The 22,333-nt window shown below is 37.3% G+C and overlaps 1 protein-coding gene across 2 annotated transcripts in view; it reads right to left on the bottom strand.

Annotated features, from left to right (window-relative positions):
• LRRC49 (leucine rich repeat containing 49) overlaps positions 1–22,333 on the bottom strand; it is a 167,171-nt gene that overhangs the window by 85,244 nt on the left and 59,594 nt on the right. The window lies entirely within an intron of this gene.

Consider the following 22,333-nt stretch of genomic DNA (forward strand, 5'->3'; position numbering starts at 1 on the left):
GTGGAGAGAAATTATAAAAACATATATGAGAAGTAAACTTGACAGAGATTTTGTTTGTGGTAATGAATTTTGGGGACTATATTGTAAGGTTTTGCTGGCAAAAACAATTATTTATCAGATATAAATAAGTATATCTTGGTCTTGGCATGGTAATTAGGGATAATAATGGAGAGAAAATAAAACAGAATACTGAACTGTTTAAGTCTTATTTCAAAGGAGGCTCCGAAGTAGAGTTTGGAGGAATCTGTGTAGAAAAGACAGAATAAAACCATTTGGGGGAAAAGGAATATATTGAGCCAATGCAGTTTAAAATTTGCAGGCACAAGTTTTTTCTCTTTGGCATGTTCATGAGCAGGACAAATAAAACGAATGTCTTAATCTGTGGTGCCTTTCTATTCTACCAATTGCATGGAGGAAGCCATAAACTGAAAGACAGTGGAGCTTATTCTACTAATAATTTTCATGACTTGGCTCGGGTTACTTACGATGGCAGCAGTCTGCATCCTTGACTACTCTTGTTGTCCTTTGCTGCCATCAAAGAGAATGCCAAAGCAGGTGGGATAGGTAGTTTTAGAGATCAATATAACTTATGCCTCCATTGTTGGACACTTGTGTTGTTTCCATTTTGAGCTGTTATTTCAAAATTCTATGATGAATATCCTTGTAGTATTAGTTTGCTAGGGCTGTCAACAAAGTACCACAAACTGGGTGGCTTCAACAACAGAAATGTATTTTCTCATAGTTCTAGAGGCTAGAAGTCCAAGATCAAGTCTTTTTTTTTAAAGATTTTATTTATTTGAGAGAGAGAGATATTGAGAGCAAGAGAGAGATTATATATATATATATAATATACACATATGCATATATATGAGGTAAATAAAGAGACGAACTGATTTCCCAAACCCACCCTCCAAAAAACAATACCGAACTACCAAGAAGAACAAATTACATAAAACCAATGCCCACAACATAACTAAAAGACAGAGAAGGCTCAAGTATCAAATTACTACCTGTAAGCAGGTAATATGGAAGTGCAATATGGAAAAATTATGTGGAAGACAGAAAAGGGAAGCTAGCAGTAGGTGTAAGACTAATCTAAATCACCAGCGGAAAGTCCTCAGGAGGCACAACAATATTGGAATAGTGCTACTAGATCTGAGCATGTACTACAAGGAAGGGACTTTAAAGAGCACATGATTTGGGGTGGCAGTCTTCAAAAAATCATTGCTTCTGAGAAGATAGCAAGGAAAGTAGACGAGCTCTTTGGAGACAGGATGGTGACAGTGAAGAGGCAAAGGGGGAAATTTAGAGATTTGTAAGATAAAAGAGAACCAAAAATTTAAAGATTAAAAAGGATATACAACCCCTTTATACACACACACACACACACCCCAACTGCTGCCTCACTGCACTGACAGAAGACACCCTTCATGGAAGATTCTTTTTTTTAAGATTTTATTTATTTATTTGAGAGAGAGAAAGAGAGAGGATGAGTAGGGGGAGGGGCAGAAGGACAGGGAGAAGCAAACTCCCCACTGAGCAGGAAACCTGATGTGGGGCTCCATCTCAGGACCCCGAGGTCATGACCTCCGCCGAAGGCAGAGGCTTAACCAACTGAGCCACCCAGGTGCCCCTTGATGGAAGATTCTTACAAATCACCCAAACCCACAAATGAACTGGCAAAACCAGAATAAATATATACAAAGTATTTTAAGAATATAAATCAAATTCACCTCCCCCCAAAGAAACATGTAACACAACATTCCACACTGAATTAAATATCCTCAAGTAAGCATTTGGAGCTGGGAAAACCCACCTTAAATAAGAAATTCAAAACTTAAAAGCAGATTTGGACAATAAACAGGAAGAAATGACAAGAGAGTTGATTGAACTTAGGAAAGAAATGAAAGGAAAAGAAAACCATCACACAAAGGTTAAATTACCAAGGGAGAATAGATACAAATAAAATGTTACTAAGGAACACAGAAGAAAGCCAGAAAAAAACCCAAGAAAATGAAAATGAAGCAAAGAAATAAAATGGGTCAGAAGTAAAGTGGTTGAACCAGAAGAAAACCAAAGAAGCAAACAAGTATGTGCAATTCAAGATCCTAAACATAAAAACAAAAGAACTGAACAGAACAAATACTTACCATAACCCAAGAAAACTTTCTGGAAATAAGACCAAAATGTACATATTGAAAAGGTCCAACAAGGTACCTGGGAAAGGTCCAAGGTACCTGGGAAAACTGAACCAGAATGATCCATTTGAAAACATATCCTAACAAATAATTAGACTTTAAAAATAAAAGAAAAAATAAATAAAAGAAAAAGAGGCCATGGACGTCTAAGCACAAAGATCAAAAGTGAAATTCAGACTGGCATCAGATGCCCTAAACACAACTTACAATGTGAAGAAATAATGCAGCTGTATTTTTTTTTAAAAAAACCCAAGGACATAATGAGTGAACCAAGAATTCCATGCTCAGACAAGCTATCTTTCAAGTAGCAAAGTATTATAAAACTTTTAAACAGGCAAGATATGGGAATATTCAGTCCCCATGAGTCCTTGCTGAGGAATATACTGGCTGGGCTTCCCCCACGGAGAGATGACTGAGTAAGCCTGAGTGAGAGCACTAGTGATGAGCATACAAGAACTGACTGTCGTTCTAGGACTGAAATAAAGACAGGAACCTCTGTGGAAGAACAACATGTTATGTATTACACATCATGTGTTTTATGTGCAGGAAAGTACAAGTAATGCAGCTAAAAAATGGAAGGTTGGAGAAGGAAAGAGGAAAGTAAAATAAGCTAATGATTATTGTGTAGACAATATGTAAGAGTTAAAGGATACCATTAAAAATGACATGCTAGTAAAGGAGGAAATAAAACGGATGACTGGAGATCTTTCACAGCAGAGTGAAAGTAGTCAACAAAAGTGCTAAGAGACTAGATCTTCATTGTTCTCACCCCAAAAAAGAAATGATAATTATGGGACATGACAAAGGTTGTAGCTAATGCTATGGTGGAAATCGTTTTGCAGTAGGTAAGGGCATCAAATCAACATCTTGTACACTTGAAATTCTACACAATGTTATATGTCAGTTATATGTCAATTAAAAAAAACTGGGACTAAGGGCACTTAAATGATACTAAGTAAAAAGTAACCAACAGAACAAAAATACAAAACTTTCCAAATACCAAAAGAAATTTGAAAAGAAAGAAAACCCATCATGCAAAGAAACTTAGCAAGTATAAACATAACACACATTAGAATTAAAATGTAAGATTATATGACAGAAATAGTTCAGTCATATGAATAAATGTAAATGGGCTTAACTCATTTATTAAAAGAAAAAGATTTTCAATTTGGCTATCAAAATAAGACCCAATTATAGGCTGTATAAAGTGTTTCAGAAAGACCAGTGGTCAGCAAAGTATAGCTCATGGACCAAACATGGTCTAGCACCTGTTTTTGTACATCCCATAAACTAATAAGTCTATATTTTTTAATAATTGTAAAAAACTCAAAAGAATGATATGTCATGACATGAAAATTATATGAAATCCAAATTTCAGTGTCCATAAATCAAGGTTTTTAAAAAGATTTTATTTATTTATTTTAAATATTTTATTTATTTGACAGAGAGAGGGAGAAAGCATAAGCGGCAGTGGGAGAGTGAGAAGCAGGCTCCCCGCTGAGCAGGGAGCCTGACGTGGGGCTGGATCCCAGAACCCCAGGATCATGACCTGAGCCGAAGGCAGACACTTAACCAACTGAGCCACCCAGGCAACCTCATAAATCAAGTTTTATTGCAACACAGCCCTCCTCATTCATTTTGTATTGTTTATGTAGCATAAAAACAAAGTTAAGTAGTTGAAACACAGACAACTTGGCCTGCAAAGAATCAGGGATTTTTATCAACCTAGGTTCTCTGAACAAACACACATACGAGGGCTCGTGGAGAAACTCTACCAAAACTTCAAAGACCAGATAGTACCAATACTTCACAAACTGTTCAAGAGCATTGAAAATTAAGGAAAACTTACTCATCCTTTTTATGAAGCAAGTATAACACTACACCTAAATCTGGTAAAAATAGTACTTTTAAACAAGAGGAAATGATAGATCAATGTCACTTGCCGGTATTGTTGCAAAAGTTTTAAATAAAATATTAGGAACATTAAGAAAATCATACAACTTGACCAAATGCTATCTATTCTAGAAGTGCAGTTTGTTCAATTTTGGGACATCTGTTAATACAATATATAATATTAATTGATCGCAGGAAAAAAATCATATGGCTATCTCCATAGATACTGATAAAGGCCTTTGAAAAATTTCAACATCTATTTTTTAAAGAAAACACTCAAGAAAATAGAAGTTGATGGACACTCTTCTTTAACATGATAAAAATATAAATAAATGACAGTTGGCCATTTTACTTAATGAAGTGGAAACATTTGAGGCATTTCTGTTAAATCACGAATAAGGCCAACATGCCCACTATTCCACTGTTAGTCAATATTTTACTGTAAAAGCTAATGTTATTAAATAAAAGAAATAAATTAGAGGTATGAAAATTGGGGAAGAAGTAAAACTACCTTTATGTGCAGATGACATATAGTATACCTGGAAAACCATAGAAATATGCTGTCTAACCAATATGGTAGCCTCTAGACATATGTGGCTACTGAAGACTTAAAATGTGGCTAGTGTGACTGAGGATTTAAATAATTAATTTTATTACTTTACTTAATTTTATTTGACTTAATTTTATTTTACATTTAAATAGTGACATGTGACTAATGGCCATTTAAAATACTGAACAGAGCAGTTATAGAATATTTCCATTCTATTCAGCAGGTTTTTACTGGACAGTGCTGCCCTAGAGAATCAATGATAAAACTAGCCCAAACAATAAAAGAATTAAGTAAGGTAGCAGAATGTAATATTAACACAGAGAAATCTGTGTTAATAGCCTTCATATACACAAAGAATGACCCATTAGAAGACATAATGGTAGAGAAAACCTCTTTTATAATATCAATAAGAAAGATAAAATAGGAAGACTGATGAATCACAGGCCTGTACCCCTGAAACAAATAATACATTATATGTTAATTAAAAATTAATTAATTTTAAAAAAGATAAAACACTCAGGAATAAACTTAACAAGAAATGTGTGAAATCTATATGAGGAAAACTTCCAAACACACCTGAAAGATATGTAAGTAAACTTAAATAAATGGAACTACATCACTTGTTCTTGATAGAATGATTTAATATAAGAAAGAGATCAGTTCCCCAAGTTAATTTACAATTTTAATGCAATCCCAATAAAAATACCAAAAGCTTCTTAATTTTGAGTTAGACAAGTTGCTACTAAAGATAAAGAACCCCAAATCACTGGGGCAAAGATGGGCTTTTTAAGAAATGGCTCTGGCACAACTGAATAGACATATGAAAAACAATTAAATTTGCTCCAAACTTCACACTATGCAAGAATAACCTCCAAGTGGATCAGGGCTCTAATGCAAACATTGAAAGCATACAAGAACTAAAAAAAAAAAAAAAAAAAAAATGTGTGAATTCCTCTCTAGTACTCATGTATCTGCTGTCTACAAAAACAGAAGGCTAACCCAGAAACTTACGAGATTGGTTTCCTATAGGTGTGGGTGAAAACAGAATGGAAAGGAGAGGCGTTGGGTGTGGGGTAGAAAGAATGGGAAAGTGATGGATCTCTGAGTGATACCTTTTTGTACAGTTTTGAGTTTTGGAACCATGTTATTACACAAACAGAAAAATAAATATATCAAATTATAGCAAGGTTAAGGGGGAAAAAAACAACAAAAAAATGGAATACAAACAGAAACAAATAAATTTTACTGTTCAAATGAGTAACACCCTGAAAACAGTGGAGGAGAACTAACCGGAGCAACTTCTGAACACAGTTCTTTGATTGTATTTTCAGCTAAAGACAAAACAGTGTAAATAATATTGAACCCTGGTTAGTAGTCTTTTTCCTCCCAGAGAAGTATGGGTTAGCAATTCTGAAACTATTTTCTATATATTCAAATGTTGAGCAAATATATAAATATATATAATGGGAATCAATGTCAGAAAAAGTAATTATAAATATGGAAAGGGGGTGATGGTGGATGGCTAAAGTAAGCCCAGTGGTAGTGGACCGTAATTGGAAGATTCATGATTGAATTCATGGAGGGTGTCAGTATGAAGCCACAGTTTTTAATATACACAGACAGATAAAGATGTATAATAAACTCGCACACATACACACACACTTCCTAATACTATCCACTGAGAAAGCTTAGAAGCAAGGATACTGCAATAACCATGAATATACTTAGCACTCAAATCTTGCTTTCTAAATACCATTTGTCACTAAAAGGAATGAAAACTGCTTCATTCCAAAGCCAGGACTGCAAAAGATGAGCCTGGAATATCTTGATGTGCTAAGAAAGTAAGGAAGAGTTTAAAAAATAATAAGGACATATCAAAAGACAACAGGAGCCAGCTTGACAATTCTGGGAAAATTTGAGCATCAAAATGAATAATAATAGGGGCACCTGGTGGCTTACTCAGTTAAGCATCAGACTCTTGATTTCAGCTCAGGTCATGATCTCAGGTTGTGAGATCGAGCCTGTGTCTGGCTCTGCGCTCACCAGGGAGTCTGCTGGAGATTCTCTCTCTCTCTCGCTCTCTCTGTCTCCAAAATAAGTAAATAAATCTTTTTTAAAAAATTAGTAATAATAGTAAATGATTATAACCTTGTCTTTCCCTGTATGCAAAAATTTTCTAGAAAGTGGTCACTTAGGATTTTATTTCCTTAGGGCTAAAAGTATGACTCCCTCTAGTAAAATACAAATGCATTTTAACAGTTCACAACTTGAAAAGGCATGACTGCAAGGGTTAACGCCCTAGTAGTAGAACCAAAGGCAGTGATGGAGGCACACATGTTTACCGAGAGTGCAAGGAAGTGAAGTCAGATTGAGGCACAGGTATGTGTGTACTTAACCCTGAAAGCGTTAATATGCTTTTGAGGTGGAGTAGAAGAGCCATGCTGTGGAAGAATGAAAGATCTCTGATATCTAGGTCAAGTAGACAGATGGCATTGTGAGGTGAGGTTGGGAGTAGTACACTCAAACACGCACACATGCACACGCACAAAATGGGATGAAACAGCCCAACATGAAGGGGTTAGTGAACAGCTAGTCCTAACATTAATGTGAGCACAGGCATGAAAGAGGAAATAAGTTTATTGGGTACCTATTATTATTATCTTCCTGCTCAGTTTCTCTTCTCCTAGCAATAGAACACCTCTGTTCTGTGGTAAACCCGATCCACATCCTGATCCGACCCCCACTGCCCTAGGGGTAGGGACCATACGTCCCAGGCTTGAGCATTCAGTGTGCACTATATGCCCCTGGCCAGAGTGATGACTTCTGCCTGGGCACCCGACCTAAATAAGCACATCAGAATCCTCTGCAATCGTGCTTCCCAGCCTGTAATGTACACTTGAATTTTTTAAAATGACAATTCTGATCCAGTAGGCCTCGGGTAGGGTTTGAGAGTCTGGATTTCTAATAAGCTCCCCAGCAATGCCAATGCTGCTAGTCCAGGGTCACAATAATGAACATGAAGGCCCTTCAGAAACTTTCTGCCAGAGTTATCAGGGAAGAACTGCTCTTTATACCAGAGCTGCAAAGCGGATAGACTCCGATGCTGGGCCTGCTGGCTTGTCTACAAGATGCAGGGTTCGTTTGTTTTACATTTCTATTATCCAGTTCTTTGTGTATTCTCTGTCATTAGATTATATATACACTTACAGAAAACAGAAGCCATAAATGTATCTTCTGTCACTCCCCACAATGCCTTATTTAGTGTTTTACATATAGAACTGCATAATCAGTGTTCAACAACCAACTGGGAAACAATTTTAAATTCTTAGATGAAAGAAATGAAGAAGATATTTTAATGAAATTGTAAAGGAGAAGGAGGACCAGTTTTTAGCTACCATCTTCTGGATATCCCAAAGATAGTCCTAGATCCTGAACCCATGCAGCTATTGAAAAACTGGCATCATTTTCATAATCCCTCAAGTGAGTCATTTTGGAGAATTAAAAGGCGATTCTCCTTAAGTGCAAAAAAGCAAGCCCCAAAGATAAGATCAAAGGAACTAGCAAAAAATATCATTAATCTTACTCACAGATTTGCTCAGGGCTTTCTAGGAGATACTTAACCTAAAAACTATGGTCCTTAACATGAGGTCTACAGGTGACATTGTCAATTTCCTTTTAAACCATAAGAAGGAAGTTTTACCAAAAACAATTCTTAGAGATTAGTTGAAAATTTTGAACTATAAGTCACTGTGATACTTTTTTATGTGCCCAGGACAAACAAGCCTAACTGATTCACTTCCCTTCAAAGCAAGAATCCAGAAGTATCCTCCTCATTTATAGGGAATCCCAACTCCCAACTCCCTTATTTGGCTGTAAACAAGATTTCTTAAAGGGTTAAATAGCCTCCTCTTTCAACCAAGGCTTGATTAGAAATCCACTGACTTTCAAGATCAAGCAATAATTTTCCTTCCTGACCAAGTTACATTTCAGCCCTTCATAAAAGTCATTTTTAATACTAAAAATTAATATGGAGAAAGTACCTAATTCTATCCATTTAATAACGTATCCTCTCTCTCTCTCTCTCTCTCTCTCTCTCTCACACACACACACACACACACACACACACACACTCTTTCTAAAAGGTAAACTCCCAAAAGTGCATACATAATAATTGTAGTAGGTTCTCTTTCTTCAGGCCACACAGTCTCCAGGATAGGGGCGTTCTCTTCAGCTCCACCCCTTCTCTAGAGGGGTTGCTCTCAGTTTTCCAATTTCTCTGCCAGTGGCAAAGTGAGTCAAACATCCCATTCAGGACAGGTGTATTAGGAAGCTTTATTGTAGATGTATATCTAAACTACATTCTGTTATTTTGTATTCCATTTGTCTGATTCCTACATCTTTCAATTGATTCATAACTTAGAGCAGAAGAGAAAGAGTATGATTATCAATCACCCTTTCAAACACTGAAAGTCAGCAGCTTCCATGGAAATACACAATCCTTATAAACTTATTCCTAATTTAACACAGCTTTTAAATCACCTGTATTTTTCCATCACAAAATTTTGGGGAAAACATTTTTCTTTTGAAAATGACATTGATCCTGCAATCTCAGACAGGGACTCAAGAATGACTAAATGTAGACATAATTATCGTGTGTGCATATAAAAAGTATCAATAATTTAATCATACATGTGTAGTGTTTCCTTTCACTCTGACCCATAATAAAATCTATGCTCAACTGTATCTTTCACCAGCCAGAGTTTTGTGGTTTAATTAGTTCCTTCCTCAGTCTCTTCAGTAAAGATTAGAATCTGCTAAACCATAGTTTTTGAAACTATTTCTACAGGAAGATAAAGTAATAAAGACAGAGCATGAAGTTTCTGAACAAATAACATGATACTAGAGTGCAGTTTAAGGAATCTAAAGAATCTATTTTTAGCCCATTTCTAAACTGTTCATTTTAAATATCAGGAAGTCTTTTCAGACAAACTGTACACCTGTCAATTCAAAATTAGGTTATATAATTGGTTCCTACCTACAGGAACATTGTTAATTTAAAGGGAATTCATATCCTTTAAGTACCAGACAGACAGCGAAGATGATACATAACATGATAATTTGAAAATCTGATAGAAAGAACTTGCAATTTGGCAATGATGATATGAGACTCATTCTACCAATGTAAACAACTATGAAACTGGACAAAATGCATGAAGCAAACACTGAATATCCAGGCAGGAAGGGCTGTGATCCTTGGAGAAGAGAAAAACAAGAAAGCCACATTCATCTTGGCTTTCTGCCTGGAGGCACTTTCCAGATCACAACACAGGGAAGTGGAGTCAAAAAGAGAACAGAGGTTTCACTGGGTGGATGAAACAGAGGTCAGAGTTTGGGTCTGTTGAGGCTGTTGGGATTTTCAGGGAGAAGAGGGAGCTATATAGAAAAGAAACTCTAGAAATCTGCATAGAGGTCTTTTAAGTATTTGGCTGAATATTACGATGCATCACGACAGGGCAAGACTCCAGGAAGCCCAGCGAAATATAACTCTTGAGGTTGTGAGATGAAGAGTACCTATAGGTCACGTGGAGTTGGGAGACACTGGAGTTCCAACCAGACACAGTGAAAAGAGCTCACTGAACACTCAGGTTATATAGTTGAGGCCCCAGAAAGGCTATGCTTTAGGTGTAGGGCTACTCTACATGGAGAAACAATGTGAAGCTGTTCCTGTTCCTGTATGGCCAGGGTTTTCTGAGAAAAGAATGTTGGCATCTGGGTTCAAGGGTGATTATGTAGATAGACAAGTCTGGAATAATAAAGACATTTATCTCCCAGAGCTATGTGTTTACATTTCAAAAAATAATAAAATCTGGAGTCATTTGTTTACATTCCAAAGGGTAATTGACCAAAGAGCCTTCTTTTTCTCTTTCTCTCACTCTCTCCTTCTCTTTCTTCTTCTCTAGAGGAGAAGAGGTATAGCTATGAAAGCAGCTCCTATACAAGCCCCAAGATTAATAACAACATATCTTTGTATTTCATTTATACATATCATATATATTTCATATATATTTCTATAGATTCCATATATATTTCTATCTATATTTAATATATGTATTTCTATATATTTCATATATGTATGAAAATCAGGTGCATATTTCTGCTCAAATAGAAGGCTACCTTATTTTTGCACCAGATAATTTAGGAACTTCCTCAAGCAAAGTCTCAGTTTTTCTCCAAGAAGCAACTCTGAATCTACTCAAATTTTTAAAAAGTATCTCAATGGAATCTTAAGTCACTGAAGACAGCCTTTGGGCTGTAATACTTTGTGACAGGTGTTACTAATCATCCTATTTTTGCATAAAATAATCTTAAATTAGCTTCCTTGTCTCATTTACTTTTTAGCCGTCTACATCCCAGGGGACAGCCATGATGAAGTAGCTGCAAACTGAATCCTCAGACGACTAAATAACATATTGAATACGGCTGTTAAGAATTATCTGAATATTAGAAAATATCAGCTTCAGATTTGGGTTCTATTCATTCATTAATTAAAACAATAATGATTATTACATGCCTACAATGTTAGATGAAATATGACCAATACAAAGATAAGTGAAATGTGGCCTAACTGGACACATATAAAAACAGCTATTACAGTATACTAAGAGATGTTGTAGAAGTATCAGAAAAAGGAAACAATTCTCCTTGTTTGGGGTGTGGATTGGATGATAAAGGATTAACAGAAGTTCCTCCAGGTAGAAGTAGGCATTTGGGGTTCTGGCATAATTAATTTTGAGCTTGTTTTTTTTTCCTGAAGTGAATTTACCAATGTGTTCAGTCCTTTCAATATCTGTTCATTTACCTTTGTTTTAAATGTTGATGTTCACTGTATTTGGGATTTTTATTGTACACTACTTTAAACCCCTTTTGGAAGTATTTCTATAAGACAAGTACAAGGAGGGGCGCCTGGGTGGCTCAGTCAGTTAAGCAGCTGCCTTTGGCTCAGGTCATGATCCCAGGGTCCTGGGATCGAGCCCCACGTCCAGCTCCCTGCTCCACGGAGAGCCTGCTTCTCCCTCTCCCTCTGCCTGCCACTCTGCCTACTTGTGCTCTCTCTCTCTCTGTCAAATAAATAAATAAAATCTTTAAAAAAAAAAAAAAGACAAGTACAAGGAATAGCACTAGAGGAAGCTACTCACATACCTTAAATTTATTTTTAAATGTATTTTGGATTTAAATATACCTTAAGTTTGTTTCTGAATATACTTTGTATTTCCCTGCATTTGTAGAACAAAAAGGAAATCGCAAAACACGTTGGTCTCATTTATCATACTTGTTTATTTCTGAACCTAGAAACAACCACCCGATATAATATTTAATCATAAGTAATTTTTTTTTAAAGGTTTTATTTATTTGACAGAGAGAAAGACAGCCAGAGAGGGAACACAAGCAAGGAGAGTGGGAGAGGGAGAAGCAGGCTTCCCGCGGAGCAGGGAGCCCGACGCGGTGCTCAATCCCAGGACCTTGGGATCATGACCTGAGCCGAAGGCAGACGCTTAACTACTGAGCCACCCAGGCGCCCCTAATCATAAGTAATTTTAAGACTCAAAATTCCCCTAAGTAATACATACCAAAAATTTTCCTGCAACTTCTAGAACCATCACATTAACAACAACAAAACCCAAAAGGGCCTTTAATACATCAATGCTTTTAAAAATATTAATTCACTTCCCCAAATAGCTATCAGCCTCTCAACTGTGCATGTGTGAGCCCAGACTGAGACGAGGTGTGCAAACAGCCTGCTCACAGGCCCTTAGTTTAATGTGAGTTCAATAATCCTTCCTCTGAGAATAACTCTCACACATATACACACAAATATTACCTCCACACTCATGAAAATCAAACTTTATGATGATAATAAGTATCTGGAAAACTTCCAGTGAAGTTCCTTCATAACGCTATAAATAAAATCCATGACAGCATTTGTATGTACTTTTGTACCACAGTATTGATGTTTTAAGTGATTATGGATGCTGATACAAATAGAATAATAACATAAGGCTGTCATAATAATAAAAAGGAACTGCTATCCACTTGACTTTTTTCTGCCCTTCCCTCCTTCAAAGGTAATACAAAAGAAATTACCACAAATATATAGAGGGTCCCAAGTTTCCCTACTGCCTTACCTTTGTCCCCTTTTGTTTTTTCTTTACTAACTACCACCCCTGCCCTATGAGCTCAGGCTCTTCAATAAACCACAAGGTTTGCAAAAATAGTCCTCAGAAAATACGTTCTATTATGGAGTCCTCAAGCAAGAGGCATGAAGAAAGGAACAACCCCCAAGCACTATTGGAGAGTGAGGTGGAAAACTGCTGCCTTTGGTAAAACGGCAAGATCCCATAATCACCTTTCCAATCCTATACAATCTCTGATCCTGCTTCAGTTGGAGAGTCGCCTGGTTTTCAGGTGCTGCTGATAATACATCCGAATGAAGCCTTTAATCTCTATTTGTGTCACTTAAGTAATTTTCTCTTGGCAGTAAAATTTATATGCAGTGTAGTATATTACAAGATATAAAGCAGGGGCGCCTGGCTGGCTCAGTTCGAAGAGTGTGTGACTTGTGACCTTGGGGTCGTGAGTTTGAGCCCCATGTTGGGTGTAGAGATTACTTAAATAAATAAAAAATGTTACAAAAAAAAAAGAAGATATAAAGCAAATATACTCTGTTCACTTAAAAATGCTGCTCAAAGCAAAAAAATTATAGAATTTATAACTGTACAAAATACTATAAAGGTATATAAGGTATATATAAAAAAGATTGGTTTCTAATGCTCCCTTATCTATAGAATACTGATGGGATAATCTTACAATGTCAATGTGTGAATGGCAGTAATGTTAGTTCCCTTAAATGAGAAAAAAATCTCCCAATACGTTCAATAATACTGCCACTTGACAAGAGTACATGGTATCATGATGTTAATATTCCACCTGTAAGGCACTAATCTGTCCAGCATGAGATCAACCAATACTTAAAACTGACATAAAGAAAAAGTCATTTTGATTATAACAAAAAAAATAAAACAGTAGAGAAAATTAACTAACTATAATCCTTCGCTTAGGGTAGAAAAATTCAAACAAGACTTTATATTAGAATGCAGAGTATTACAAATAGCATAGTCATTTAACAGATTAAATGTCCTAAAAACAATGAAGAAAATGCGACAGATCCATTTTAAACATTTTTATATTCTACAGTATTTTAGAATAATTTCTACTTTTGATATCTAAATGGAAAAGTAACCTGTAATAAGGCAATATTGAAATAAGGTGTACATGGGAGATGATATAAAATTTTAGTAAAAGTTCCATGCTCTAAATAAATTTAGATCCAATAATTATGTCAACTCAAAACATAATAAAACAAATTTATCTTACCTCAAGTCTGTTTTTCTGAAGTGATGGAACCAATCTGTCATTAGTTGTAGACTTTTGTTCACCTATTTTCTTTCTGAAAGGACTGAAAAGCTGCAGGTAGCCTTAAGGATTAGATGCTAAGGGACTATGCCTTAGCATACCCTAGGGGTTTTGCTCACTGCGGAGGAGTCGAACAGCAATGGATAAAAAAAGAAAAGGAAAGGAAAGGAAAGGAAAGGAAAGGAAAGGAAAGGAAAGGAAAGGAAAGGAAAGGGCCCCTATTTTTAGAACTTTTTTTGTAGGTCCTCTTTAGATGATGCCTATCACATTTAGAAAAATGAAATTAAATGTTTGTGTGAAGGTGAATCACATGTCAGCCATCAGGCAAACACCTTGAAGAGGAGTAAAATCAGAAGTTTCCTTGGCAAGTATGTAGTCATTTCTTAAATTTAAAACTTTTCTTAGTAGGCGGTCAGAAAAGATCTGTCAATAATTGGTTTCTGTGTTATTCTGTTGATCTCTGTTTTATTAGGTTAGAAAGAAGATTGGCCTATTGTTGGTTATCTGTTAACTTGAGCCAGAAAGGAAAAAAATGTGAAGCCATTTTAACAGTTTGCTGGATATTAGAACTAAGAAAAATTAATTTCCTTCAAGCCAAAATGACATAAGCAACACCTCCAATCCTGGAAAGCACAAGGAGAGTCAAGCCTCAGCTATAGGAACACTTTATATGACAACCTGAGTTTCTAACAACTACCAATACATTCTGAAGGTCAGTGAAACAATTTCCTCCTTAAAATATCAACTAGTACTAAAAGAGACAACTGCAGGGTAGTCTGAGTTTCTCTCACTTGATTTCTTCCTGGATATATAATTCATATGGTGTGCCTAACCAAGTTGAAATAGAGTTTGGAAAAAAATGCAAAGAGAGGGGCGCCTGGGTGACTCAGTTGTTAAGCGTCTGCCTTCGGCTCAGGTCATGATCCCAGAGTCCGGGGATCAAGCCCCACATCAGGCTCCCTGCTCAGCAGGAAGCCTGTTTCTCCCTCTCTCACTCCCCCTGCTTGTGTTCCCTCTCTCTGTCAAATAAATAAATAAAATCTTAAAAAAAAAAAAATGCAAAGAGAATGATTTCCTAATAAAGGTAAAATTATGAACCATTTTTCATAAATTTTGAAAATAGCCTGGAGGATACCCTTGCCCTAGAGAACCATAAAGAAGGAAAAGTCACACCCAAAAGCTTGCAGTCTGGTGACCTTTAGTCATACAATTACTAAAAGAGATCATTAGAGAACTTGTAACAGTATTCTTGCCCCCCAAAAGAAAATGTAATCCTAGCTTAAAATTTTCAGTGACATCATAAAGAGAAAGCAGAGTCCAAATAGCATAGTCTTACTAAGAAAAGGAAGGAGGTACGAGAGGCCCACATGGGCAGGTTTTAATTATTCAGTTTTATTATTGTTTTCAAATGCCCTACAGATACTGCAACTCCTTCTTACCCGTACCCTGGGGCCGATGACACCCGTGACCCTACCCTTGATACAACCCCTCTAATGGGAAGGTTCTACAGATTTTCCTCTATTCTAGAAGTTCTGGGCAAGATCTTTACTGACAAATCAACAGACTGACCTAGAAGCCAGAAACAACTGCCAAGAGAACTTTGATCGCATAAGCTTTTAAACCTCACCTGTCCAGGCATTAAAAATAGTCCAAATGACTTAGTAATGGCGTTAAAGAGGACCCACCAAAACCAGTTCTGAAACCACAGAGAAAAATATTTCTACTTGAGGGATTCAATTAATTCTTCTGGAAAATTTTTTGATAAAATAGTAATATTATTTACATAGTAGACGCTGGAGAGACTGCAGTGAGCATTTTAGATATGTGCCTTTGCCTTTGTCAAGTTTACAGTCTAGCAGGGAGAACAATTTAAAAAGAAAGTTCAGGGGTGCCTGCGTGACACACTCGGTTGAGTGTCCAACTCTTGGTTTCAGCTCAGGTCGTGATCTCTGGGTCATGATATGGAGCCCCGGGTCAGGCTCCGAGCTTAGCATGGAGTCAGCTCGAGAGTCTCTCTCCCTCTCCCTCTGCCCCTCCCACTGCTCTTTTCCTCTCTCTCTCTAAAATAAATAAACAAATCTTTAAAAAATAAATAAATAAAAGAAAGTTCAATAAACTACGGAACTGCAATAATTGTAGAAGTACAGGAAGCTATGAGGAAAGCGTGTAGCAAGACACCATAGTATTGTTCAAACTTTGTAAACTCAATCCATACTGAGAAATATATTTACATTGTAACCCAGTCCCCACATATCTATAGTAAAATAATGTACACACACAAACTCATGCATAGACACACCCATATGTAATTAAAACTGGAAAATTTTCATGAAACAATATTTGTCCTGAAAATGTGCGACAAACTGATATTTTCTATTCCATTTTTATCTTCCCAGCCTTAACCACAAGATTGATTTTAGGATCCCTATATGGGTTTTGACCCAAAGACTAAAAAACACAGACAAGTGGTATTTTTAAGTCAGCTACATCATTTGCTAAAGATGCAAATTCCTGAGCCCCACCTAAAACTACTGAATTAGAATCCATGGAAGATGGGGCCGGAGAGCTGCATTTTAGCAGGCTCTCCAGATAATTCTTAGGCATATTAAAGTTTGAAAACCCTTGGTATTATTTAATCTCAAATCTAAAGGATGATCAGGAGTTATTCAGGCACCGAGCAGGTAGAAAAATGTTATTGCCAGAAGCCATGGTAGATACAAAGACTAAATGGGCAAAGGGGAGCATGCTACCTTTAAGGAAGCTCAGTGGACCAGGAGTCTAGAGCATTATGGGAAGGCAATGAGGATGGAGAGGTAGACATGGCTCATTCTGCAAGTTCCATCTTCTAGTATGTTCCACACTACCTCAAGAATAATTAAAAGGAAAGAAATTTTGACAAATGCTACAGCATGGATGAACTTTGAGGACATTATGCAAGTGAAGTGAGCCAGACACAAATAGTCAAATACAGTATGATTCCACTTACATTAGGTATCTAGGGCAATCACATTCACAGAAACAGAAAACAGAATGGTGGTTGCCAGGGCTGGGGAAGGGAAGAAAGGGAAAATGTTGTTTAATGGGTACAGAGTTTCAGTTTTACAAGATGAAGGAGTTCTGGAGATTGGCTACACAACAATGTGAATGTAACACCACTGCACTGCATACTTAACAATGATTAAGATGGGACATTTATATGTATTTTACCACAATTTTATTTTATTTTATTTTATTTTATTTACCACAATTTTAAAAAAGAATACACAACCAGGCTAACCCATCCTCCCACCCCCTCCCCTCCAGAACCCTCAGTTTGTTTTTCAGAGTCCATCGTCTCTCATGGTTAGCCTGGTGATGGGTATTAAAGAGGGCACGTTCTGCATGGAGCACTGGGTGTTATACGCAAACAATGAATCATGGAACACTACATCAAAAACTAATGATGTAATGTATGGTGATTAACACAACATAATAAAAAAAATTAAAAAAAAAAAAAAAAGAATACACAAGCCCAAGAGTCCTGAGCTGATATTTGATCCTCACTAGTATTTGACTCCCTTCCTAATTATACTGAATTCCCCTCAGTTCTAGAAGCAACAGCAACCATTCCCTTTTAGGCAATCAAGACACTAGAATTATAAACCCTTCTTCTTTTTTTTTTTTTGTTTGTTTGTTTTTTAAAAAGCTTGTAAAAACTTTCTACATTGGAGAATGAAAGGAGAGAGAGCCTGAAAAGAAGAATTGATTTCAACTTAACCTTGTAATGAAGAGCAGCACCCTGCAACCATCTCAGTGGAAGAGATGAAGCTGATGGAACACTACAGTTTTGGGCTAAAGATCATAAACTACCTCCTGAGGGTCACAAATCTTTACTTTATCCTTGACAAATATTTTTGTTTATAGAGCTTTTCCTCGTGAAGGGAAATTTTGCGTGATGCCTATGTTAACACATATTCTCATTTTGGGGCGCCATAACTCACTGGTTCCCAAATCTAGCACTGAGTTGCACATCAGGATACTGTGAGAAGCCTTTAAAAATTACAGATCCTGGGGCGCCTGGGTGGCTCAATCGTTAAACGTCTTGCCTTCGGCTCAGGTCATGATCCCAGGGTCCTGGGATCGAGCCCCGCATCGGGCTCCTGGCTCAGTGGGAAGCCTGCTTCTCCTTCTCCCACGCTCCCTGCTTGTGTTCCTTCTCTCACTGTGTCTCTCTCTGTCAAATAAATAAATAAATAAATAAATAAATAAATAAATAAATAAATCTTAAAAAAAAAAAATTACAGATCCCTGGCTCTACCCCAAATCTGCTGGAGCAGATTACCCAGCAGTGAACCAGTGACTATGTATTTTTAAAGCTTCCAACGATATTTTTATGTGTAGCCTATTTGGGGAAAATCACTCAAAGAAAAGACAGTTATGAGAATGGCTGCCTGAGCACATGCACTTACCTCTCTCCACCCTCTCAAAATCTCTTTGAAATGAATGAACATAAAAGCATGAAAATATCCATAGCAGTACTAGAAAACCAGGAAGAGTTCCATCAGCAGACCAGAACACTAAGGAATTTCTGGAAGATATAAAGCAGATGGGATCAGTAAAACCCCAAATTGCTAAAATCCTGAAATGAACAGGATCAGTTACATTGTAAGTGTTGCCAGCAGGACCTTAGAATATTCCCTACATCAGAGGCAGCAAATGTTGGCAACGGATGTGGGTCAGTTGTCCAGTAATTATTGAAGCCTTCAGTAACAGTTTTCCAGCATCTCACTCTCAGAGTCGCTGCCTTGTGAATTGTCCGAAGGTTGAAAATGATGAGAGAGGAAAGGCAGTGTTCTGGGTAAATTCTGGTGGCCAAGATGAAAAAGGAGCCTCCATTTCCAGAAGGCAAGTTTCTCGTGCACATCATAAAGGAAAGTCCAACTGGGTTGTTATCTTCCCTCCTCCCTACCCTATGTCCTCTGCAGAGATCCTATACTCAATTTGCATTTGTAGTGATTTTTTTTAACCATTGCTGACAAAACAAATCCATCTAGACTCTCATTTGTAAATATGAACTGCCATCCAAAAATCAAAGAAATAAAGAAACCAAAAAAAGAAAGAGCATTTTTGTTTGATTTTGTTTGGAGAGCAAATACAGGATTAACTCTGAGGGGGAAAAAGTAAATTCTAGAAATCAAAGAAAACTTTCTCTCAACCATAAACTAAGAATAAGCCATTAGAAAAAAAATGCAATTAGACTACTTGGAAATTAAGATCATGAGAGCAAAGAAAAACAAAACAAATCAACCAGACAAACAGTACCTCAGAAGAAGAGGTGAATAATGGGGGAATGACCATGTCTGAAGAATGAATTAGATATAACAGATCCCCTTGATTAACCACAGAATATTACTCGCAGGGTGGTCATCATAAAACCTACTTTGGCAGGTCCCTCCAGTGTTCTGCGGTCTGGAGGAAGGCCCGGGCGGGGAGGGAGAAAGGGAGAGCAAGGACCTCACTGCAGGTCCAGAGAGGGGAAGCCTAGTGAGTTCGCCCTGAGCCTTCTGCACCAACTCTGCCCAGCTTGTGTCCTCCACCAGAAATGTCCAAGTACCCTTTGCTCCACTAAGGCCTACTCTTCCCTTAGCACTGGGTCCAGGTATCATTTCCCTCTGGGAATGCTTCCTTCGCTTCCCTTCCTCAGGCTGATTTACATTTTCTAATATCCCCACAGATCACCACAACTAAGTTTAACTCACTGTATAATAATTACCTATTTGTGTCTCTGCCTTCCTCAGGTTTGAGAGATATTTTAACTTCAGAAGCACTGATTCTATTCAGCTACATAAACATAGATACATGTCATTCGTTCTCTAAATACATCTCGCATGCCTCCTGGTGGTGCTAAATGCAGTGTTCTAATAGCTGCAGGAAAACATACAAAAGGGGTTCTGTACACATGACATTAAATATAGGTACCTAGGGGCGCCTGGATGGCTCAGTCATTAAGCATCTGCCTTCGGCTCAGGTCATGATCCTAGGGTCCTGGGATCGAGCCCCACATCGGGCTCGCTGCTCTGCGGGAAGCCTGCTTCTCCCTCTCCCACTCCCCCTACTTGTGTCCCTCTCTGGCTGTGTCTCTCTGTCAAATAAATAAATAAAATCTTAAAAAAAAAATTTTTTTTTTAATAAATAAATATAGGTACCTACTTAACCCATGTTGGAATTCTCTGTATTCAATAGGGTGCCATCACATTTTGGAACTTTCCGAATTTCCACCAGGTACCTAATAGTTTATGCAAATGGCCCTCTAAGAATCCAACAATTTGGTCAAAAACTAGGAAGCCCTACTATATAACAGTCAATACATAATTGTCTCCCTGAAATGGATATACAGTTAATTGGATGTTTTCATTGGCTGAATAGTATCTGTGAGTTTCCCAGAGGGTGTCCTAAAAGGTACTTTCAGCTTTATGCTGCTATTTCTACTCTTCTTGACCTCTGTCACTCCTGGGCCACTAAACTGTAAAACCAGACAACTCCACTATGCCAGGACTATAGCAGGACACGGAGGCCCTGAAAAGATACTATAGTTATCACTACATGTCATCTGATGCCCAGCTATCTGAGATGTTTGTGTCTTGAGTAAAGCTAACAGAAATGTTTTCAAGGCTTGCACTCTCCAATTATTTCCCCCAGCAGATCAAATCTAATCTATATACCATCTCCTGCACCACACGTGTCAACAGGAACAGAAGAGAATGTACTGAGCCTCAAAAGCAGGGGAGCTGGAATTACTAAAGAAAGGTAAAGGGCTAAGCCTATGTAGAAACACAGAGAAAACAATTAGTAAGAAAATGAAACCACTAAAATTGTTGACTCACCACTAGCTCAATTTCTTGGGAAATCATGCTTTTTAAAGAAAGTTATAAGAGAGGGAGGAGGACAGTGAAGCATATGACACTGATTACCTTTAATTGCCCCTACAAAGCAAATATTCCTTAATGACAATGCGACAATGACCAAAGGATATATTATATATGTGACAGATACAACTTTCCCCTGGTAATTTATCTCTTTAAGGCACAAAAGATCATTGATTTTGGGCATATGAAAATCAGAGGTCCAACTTACAAAGTAGTATATTGAACCGACAGGTTTATTATCAAGTAGCATAGCTTTTCACAACTCATGGAAAACCTACCATGGCTGAAATAAAACTAAAAATGTTTTTTAAAAAATAAAGTTATCAATAGTAATCCCATTAATCATATCTTTATTTTTCTGGGTGGTAAAACTCCTTTCCAGGTTGGGAAGAAAATTCCCTATATACAAGCAATTCAAACCAACTCTATATAGAGCCAGAAGTTCAGAAGTTCGAGTATCCTGGGAACCTGGGAATATCATAGCCCCTATACGCCCAAACTTGTATCTCTCTTTAAATACTCCCCACAATCGGGCGCCTGGGTGGCTCAGTTGGTTAAGCGACTGCCTTTGGCTCAGGTCATGATCCTGGAGTCCCGGGATCGAGTCCCACATCAGGCTCCCTGCTCAGCAGGGAGTCTGCTTCTCCCTCTGACCCTCCTCCCTCTCATGCTCTCTGTCTGTCATTGTCTCTCTCGCAAATAAATAAAATCTTAAAAAAAAAAAAAAAATTTAAATACTCCCCACAATCAAGGCAAGAATCAAAAGTAATGTATTCCACCATAAGTTGGAGGAATCTAAGGGTTTCCAGCACCTTAAACAGCAAATATTGTGAGAGTGAGAAACTATCTTCTCAAAATAGTTGCTAATGGTCTTTAGGAAGAAATTCCCTAAAGAAAATTAAGTGTCCCTTCCACTGCCATTGTCAGAAATCCCACCCCCCCAACAGATGGAAAGACCACTGGAACAGCACTCAGCATAAACTGAAAAGAGTATGAAAAGTCTTACAGAAAACTTCAATATTTTTCCCACAGAAGAGAAGAGAGACAGAATAAGGGTATTTTCTTTGAAATAATGCCTATATGCAAAGTTCACTACCTGGATTTAATCTCTTAACTTTTAGAGATAGCACAGAGATACGGAGTTAACACTTAGATCTGATAGGGGAGGAAAAATACGCAAACAAAAAAAATGCACGAAAACTAAACGGGTTCTTTTTTTTTTTTAAGGTTTATTTACTTATTTTAAGTAAACTCTACGCCCAATGTGGGACCTGAACTCATGATCCTGAGATAGAGAGTCACATGCTCTACTGACT

Source organism: Halichoerus grypus, chromosome 8, assembly GCF_964656455.1.
Source record: "Halichoerus grypus chromosome 8, mHalGry1.hap1.1, whole genome shotgun sequence".
NCBI classification, from domain to species: domain Eukaryota; kingdom Metazoa; phylum Chordata; class Mammalia; order Carnivora; family Phocidae; genus Halichoerus; species Halichoerus grypus.